This window comes from Camelina sativa, chromosome 9, assembly GCF_030686135.1.
Source record: "Camelina sativa cultivar CO46 ecotype springtype chromosome 9, ASM3068613v1".
NCBI classification, from domain to species: domain Eukaryota; kingdom Viridiplantae; phylum Streptophyta; class Magnoliopsida; order Brassicales; family Brassicaceae; genus Camelina; species Camelina sativa.
In genome coordinates, this window is record NC_141888.1 from 3,797,195 (window position 1) to 3,803,949 (window position 6,755).

Consider the following 6,755-nt stretch of genomic DNA (forward strand, 5'->3'; position numbering starts at 1 on the left):
CGGCGGATAGCAACAATTATCAGTTAGCCACACAATATTTTTTTCCCTATAGATATTAACACAATAGCCACAAAAATATGGGCATAGTTACAATATAGAATTCAAAAAAAAAAATTGCATTATAGAATTCAAATTTGGCACCTTGGCTTCAAAATCAAGACTAAAAGAACAATTCTTCATTGGGAAAAAAGCTTAAAAGTACTTTATCTATTTTTATTTTGGACAAATAATACCTGTTTTTTTAAAGTTGAAAATAATACTTCATTAATTAATTAAGATTGATTAATATCCCAATTTTTAAATATTGTAAGTTTAATACCTGGCATCCCCTATTTAATATTTCGAAAGTACACAACTTCTTTTTGGTAGACTATATAATAGTTATAAGTTATAAAGTTATAGTTATTATTTGATTCATTAGTTGGTTACAAAATAGGTTATATGGGTTAACTTATACATAGATACATTTAAAAAGAATATCCCAAGAATAATACAACTTAAAAGAAATAAAATCTCTAACAACCATATACTGTTAGGCCATATATACTTTTAGGCAATTAAAAAATATATATAATAAAATCTCGAAAATTAATTAAAACGAAATAATATTTTACCTAACACTCCTCCAAACTTTTAGTATAAATCATTGACATTTTCATTCACCGAAATACACTCTATTCATACCAAAAAAATTGTTCAATCCATAAAATATTCAAGCTTTAGTAATATTATTCTTTAAAAAAATATCTATTAAACTAAAATTTTAACTGAGTAACGGAACAAAATTTGAATATTTAAATTCAATTTCATATATTTCTTTGTTGAGTTGTATAGTTTAATATATTTTAAACTTTTAAATTAAATTAATTTGAAATATTTTCAAATAGTTTAATTTGATATTTTTAAAAATATCATAAATATATGATAGATCAAAAAGTTAAAAATTATAAACACTCTAATTTGATTTGTTATAGCACGAATCAATAATATGTCACTATAATATGAAATAATTCCAAGAAATATGAGCAAAGGTTAAAATTTCAAGAAATATGATTTCTAAAATTAAATTAAAGTTTAGAATAATGTTGTTTCGTAGGCTTTTTCTCGGTTAAGATGATTTTGACAAACATACGTTACATTAATATGCGGTATACTACGGGTTAACTCACAATATTAACAATCAAAATATAATGTATAATTTTAAACACTTAACAAATCAAATAAAAAAAATAAATTAATTTTTTATCACATAACTTAACTTGTGGTATGCCACGAGTTAATTATCTAGATCTACTAGAATAGATCTTACAAAATATATGTTATTTTCATAATTCATATTCAGCATATGATTTGGCATAGTATTCCATCCAAAAAAACTTTTAAAATAAATAAAATAATCACATATATGATGTTTTTGAATAAAAATTACATGATAAACAAAAGAAATTTCAACCCGTGCTAGAGCACGGGTTATATTCTAGTATGTATTATTATTTTAAAATTACAATTTTGTCTTTAAGAATATTAAATTTCTATTTGTTTTCAAACAAAACAAAAATAAGTAATTAAAAAAAAAAAAAAGACCGAGAACTTCATCTTATTCCTCTTACATTTTCTAAGAACCCAATGTGTAGATTTGAATTCGATTTATTCATCAAAAACCTAATAAGATTTGATAAGAGTTCTTTCTGGATTTATATTCTCTCAATTTAAGGAAGAAAGAAACATGAACGAAAACTAGAATTTAAAGATCTAACAAATAACAGAAAGGAAAAAAGATTGTCAGCTACACAGACTATTGTCGAACACATGGCTACACATCTGAAGTAAACTAATGGATACTCAGCTACACCAACTTAATGTTTTGCATGACCACATGTACGAGGTTTATAAGGTTATGCGTTTAACATCATTAACATTGAATCCCGGGTAACCGGTCGCCGATCTCCGGCATTGACTCGCCGTTGACTCATCCAGACCCAATTAACTGAACCCGCTTGACGAATACCGACCCGAATCAAATACTTAAGACCCGACCCGATTTTGGTTTTTTTAATGGATCAAATTAATTGGGCCTTAATTATCTAAATACCCAATCTATTAAGATCCAACAAATTTCATCGTCAGTAACAACTAAAAAGTTAAAAAGATCTTCGTTTATCGACCTGTGGTGAAGAAAAATCCCCCTTTTTCACTTAGGGTTTACTTTGAGAAAATAAACAATTGAGACTACCAAAGTGTAATGTGGTGAAATCGCTACTTGAAATCGAGCTAGAAGACAAAGTCGTGTATTGATTCTCGTTCCAATGAGGTATATTCTAAGTTATCTGTTGTCGGTTTTGATTTCTTTACATGTTTGTGGATCTGAGCAACTGAGCAATCAGAGAATGTAGGGTTGTTGTCGGTTTTGATTTCTTTACATCTTTGTGGATCTGAGCAAGTGGGTTTGTAGGGTTGTTGTCGAGAACTTTATGGGCTTGATTTGGGTTTATTCCTGAAAATGTCGGGTCTTTGTTTATATAATAGTTGTCGGGTTAAAGTGAAAGTTGTGGGGTTTTGTTTTGCCTTTATACATTGTTCATGTTGGGTGAAAAATAATTTGCAGACACTGTTTTAATTGTCTTTTTTGGCTTATATCTTTTTCTTCTCATTTTTTGTAGTGAGAAGATTAAAGTTAAGGTGAAATGTCATCATTCTGGCATTTTCAAAACCGACGGTGGAGTGTTAAACTACGTTGATGGAAAAGTTGAAGTAGTAGAGGTGGATTCTGTTACAATCTTCGAAGATGTACTCATATATTTGCTTGAAAAGCAAGTCAAAAACATTGGGAAAATGTGGTACAAGCTACCGTTTGAGGAATTATCAGATAGGATGCCACTGTTCAAAAATGTTGATGCTAATAAGAAGAAGTTGGTTGCAAAAGGACGTTGGATGGGAGAGATAGACATATTTTTTGAAAAGGCAGACGCAGATTCACTTGAGGGCACATTACCTGCGGAAAAGGTGATAGAAGATGCAAAATTAGTTCTTAAGGATAATGTGAGTGAAGATGAAGGTAGTGATGGCCAGAAATCAGATGCTGGATTATCTGAATCATCAGACTCGGAGGGTGAAGATGACATTCGTGAGAATGATGCTGAGATTGTTGAGGAGGACATACAAGTTTTCAACAATGAAAATTACGAGGAACAGATTCTGGATGAAGATGAAGAATATCCTGCAACCAATGATGAATCTGGTGATGAAGAACAACAAGCTGAGAGGTTGGTTAGAAGAGATTTACTTGATGTTCAGCTTAAGGCAATTGTTCTGTTCTGGGAGTGATTTTAAGAAGAACATCATCAAATATATCTTGAAAACGAGGCGTAATGTTGTTTACTCGAGGTGGGAGAAGAAGAAGCTCGAGGCTAAATGTAAAGGAAAAGGGTGTCATTGGGAAATTTATTGTTCAGTGGAGAATCCTATTGGGAAGTGGATGGTGAAGCGTTATCATAATGAACATCTATGTCATCCAACAGGAAGGTGTGAGCTTATAAAGACTCCTATAATTGCTGATCTCTTCTTGGAAGATATTAGAAGAGATCCAGAGATGAGTGGTCCAGAGATAAAAGATGAAATGAAGAGAAGATACAACATTATTATCTCACCAAACCAGACTAAAGTTGCTAGAAGACGGATATTTGATAGGCTCCAAGCAGAATGTGATGAGCAGTTTTCAAGGTTAAGAGACTATGAGTTGCAGCTTTGTAAAACGAATGATGGTACTACTGTGGAGATTAATACAACAACAAGGGATGATGGTAGTGAAGCATTCTCACAAATGTACATTTTCTTTGAGGCTTTGAGAAGTGCTTGGAAGCAGAACTGCAGACCAATCATTGGTCTGGATGCGACGTTCTTGAAGCACTCTATGAAAGGACAGATGCTTACTGCTGTTGGAAGGGATCCGAACAACCAGATTTTTCCAATAGCTTGGGCTGTGGTGGATTGTGAGAACAATCCCAACTGGGAATGGTTTGTTCGTAAGCTAAAGGAAGACCTTGGGTTGGGGTTAGGTGAGAACATCACTCTTATATCTGACATGCACAAAGGATTGATTCATGGTGTTGCGACTGAATTACCAATGGCAGAGCATCGAGCTTGTGCTAGGCACATTTACTCAAACTTGAAAAAATTTCACAAGGAAAATATGTTGAAGCCACTATTCTAGAGAGTTGCTAGCAGCTACAATGAAGCTGATTATAATGAAAATTTGGCTGTATTCAAGGAGTTTGATCCGCAGGCTCACAAAACTTTAATGCAGAAGGATCCACACACATGGTGCATGGCATTCTTTAGAGTCGGATGTTGTTGTGCTGATACACACAACAACCATACTGAGTCATACAATCGAACTTTGAAGATTGCAAGGAGGAAGCCCTTTGTGACTATGCTCGAACTGGTTAGAAGGGATGCAATGCAAAGGGTTGCCAACAGGTCCACTATTGCTGGAAAAGAAGCTGCAAAATACACAAAGAAGGCAAGGAAGGAGCTGGAGAAATCATGTGATGAAGCAAAATACTGTGCAATGATTTCAAGCACTGGTGGAGAGTATGAGATTGTTGAATTCGGGACAGGCTATGCAGTGTCATTCGGAAAGCGTACTTGTGCCTGCAGAAAATGGGATTTGACAGGTATACCATGTCGTCATGCTGTATGTGCAATCAGAGAAATGAATCTGGAGGTGGAAGACTATATATCGGACTACTACTTGACAGCTAAATGGCAAGCGACATATAGGAGAGGTTTAAGACCCATCAATGGATCCAAATTTTGGGTTAAATCTGGTAAACCCCGCATTGCTGCACCTCCTTATAAACGTCCAGCTGGAAGACCTAAGGGTAAGGCCAGGATCAAGGGTCTTAATGAGTCACCAAGCAAGAAGAAGAAGTCTCAGACAAAGGTTGACCGAAAAGGAAGAGTAATGACTTGTGGTCTTTGTGGTGAAAAGGGGCATAATTCGAGAAAATGTCCTCATGAGGTATTTCTTGTTGTTCATGAATGTTTGATTGTTCATTTTTGTTATTTTCATGGTTAGCTGATTTGCTTCTTTATATCTTGGTAGTCTCCGGAGAGCAGGGCAAAGACAAGGAGACTAAACGATGTCCCACTGTTGGAAGCGCAAGATCATGCTGAAATGGAAGCAGCGTTTGTAGAAATTGAGTCAACAACAGTTGAAGTCCAACAACCTGAAGTTCAAGATGTTTCTTCATCTGCACCGCAAAGAAGCTTTGTTTCTCGGTTACTTTTTGGATGAGGTTGCTAGATGAGTATCAGAGAGGTTTTTTGGACGATGGGATGTGTAACGCCCCCGAACCGTACTATGACCACTAAGGCCATCGGACAGCCACGGGACGCCACTTGTGGAATTGCACCAAGGTGATCCGGTCGAGGGACGGAAGCTGCAGACTTCCCGACCGGTCCTCCCTAGCACAGTCCCACCCGCAGCCGAGGTTACTTAGGCTTTGCAACCCTCGCGGTCTGGTGCGTTGTGTTAGCCCGGACTAGGCTGAGTATCAGTTGCAACTTGCCATGCTTTCCTGAAAACCGTATATATATATCACTTTAATAAGATACTTCATCGAAAATAAACCATTAAAGCAATATATATAAAGATAGTCGGAAAACTTTACACTTGTTCTTTAAGAAAATATAGGGTTTTACAAGAAACACAAGAAAACCCTATCCGGTACCCTAACGTTTGCTCCGGCTCTAGACTCACTTAGGTTTCCCTGCAAAACCACAACAAATGAGACATGAGTAATCTAAGATTACTCAGTGAGTCTGGGTACCCCCTTTCTATCCTAAACAGGATATTACTCTCCCAAACCGACTACCCCGGCAATCCCAAGAAGCTAGCAAGCCACAACAACTAGCAAATAACATCAAAGCAACGCAACAAAAGCTTAGCGGAAGCAATTCAAACAACAACATGCAAGAGAGGTTAGATCAACGCGACTCGACTCGACGCTCTAAATCCTCTACACGGCTAGCAAGGACGACTAGGATAAACAAGGAACTCTTGAACTACCCTAACTCCTTGACCGAATAACCAAACAAGACGTCTAGAGTACAACAAGGATCACTTGAAATACCCTAAACTCTTTAACAACACGCAACACACAACATGTAAAGACGACTAGACATAAACAAGGGACACTTGATTACTCTAGACTCTTTACTCCTAGGGCCCTTCGATAATCTGTTCCGTTCCAATCCTTCCCATGCCGAGACCACAAAGTTCTCCGGCATGAACCCACCTTTAGCTACATCGTCATGTCCCCGCGTGAGTGGTCGTCGGGAACTCACGCGTGACAAACGCTTATGGAACCAGAATTATCGACACATTACACTAGCTACGACTCAAGAAACACATTCAAGAGACTAGCTAAAATAAAACACCACCTCCATTCAAGCAACGATTCATCAAGCATGCATGCAAGAAATCGACCAAGAACAAATCATGCAATAATCACACAAGAAGCGAGATAGGAAATCAAGCAACTTAGGATTATTGTATACGCATGCAAACAATCAAACAAGAAAACCCATCATGAAATAATCAACAAGAAGCAAGATAATAGATCAAGCAACTTAAGATCATTTTACATGCATGCAAACAACATAATCGACTTAAGCAAAACAAATGCAACAAGTCCTAATATGCATGCAACCAAATAAGATTTAACCGTTTAAATCTTTAGTCCAATTTACAC

At 36.0% G+C, this 6,755-nt stretch overlaps 1 pseudogene; it reads left to right on the plus strand.

Moving 5' to 3' along the window:
- The first annotated feature begins 2,306 nt into the window (after positions 1 to 2,306).
- Positions 2,307 to 5,296, plus strand: LOC104714967 (uncharacterized; annotated as a pseudogene).
- The last annotated feature ends 1,459 nt before the right edge of the window (positions 5,297 to 6,755 follow it).